This window comes from Oryzias melastigma, unplaced genomic scaffold (assembly GCF_002922805.2).
Source record: "Oryzias melastigma strain HK-1 unplaced genomic scaffold, ASM292280v2 sc01732, whole genome shotgun sequence".
NCBI classification, from domain to species: Eukaryota; Metazoa; Chordata; class Actinopteri; order Beloniformes; family Adrianichthyidae; genus Oryzias; species Oryzias melastigma.
This window is the reverse complement of record NW_023418312.1, coordinates 40519-41035: the sequence shown is the minus strand read 5'-3', so window position 1 is coordinate 41035 and position 517 is coordinate 40519. Positions and strand designations below refer to the sequence as shown.

Here is a 517-nt window from a genome sequence, read left to right as displayed (position 1 = left end):
CCTTCCCACAGCTGCTGCCCTCCTCCTCCTCCACCCGGCTGGCCTCCATCACAGACTTCTCCCCGGAGTGGTCGTACCCCGAGGTGATCCGTCAGAGTCAGGTGAGCCTCTTCTAAACCTGTCTGTGGTTCTGACCCAGTTCCTCCTCTCAGGGTGGAGTCAAGGTTCTGATCACCGGACCCTGGAGCGAGCCGAGCGGCCGATACTCCTGCGTGTTTGATCAGAGCGCCGTCCCCGCCTCCTTGATCCAGCCCGGAGTGCTGCGCTGCTACTGCCCAGGTTCTGCCCGCCCCCTGCTCGCTGTCACATGGTCACGAGGTGGGGGGGTCGGTAACGCCTCTGTTGTCTTCCAGCCCACGAGGCCGGCCTGGTGTGTCTGCAGGTTCTGGAGTCCGGAGGCTCCGTGTCTTCGTCGGTTCTGTTTGAGTACCGAGCCCGGAACGCCAGCTCTTTGCCCAGCTCCCAGCTGGACTGGCTCTCATTGGACGGTCAGTAACCCCCCTCTCCGATGAGAAGC

The 517-nt window shown here is 63.2% G+C and overlaps 1 long non-coding RNA gene across 1 annotated transcript; it reads left to right on the top strand.

Moving 5' to 3' along the window:
* Positions 1 to 517, top strand: LOC112140552. The gene is made up of 3 exons (XR_002918194.1): positions 1 to 83; positions 153 to 279; positions 354 to 517. It is a non-coding gene; the product is annotated as an uncharacterized LOC112140552 (long non-coding RNA).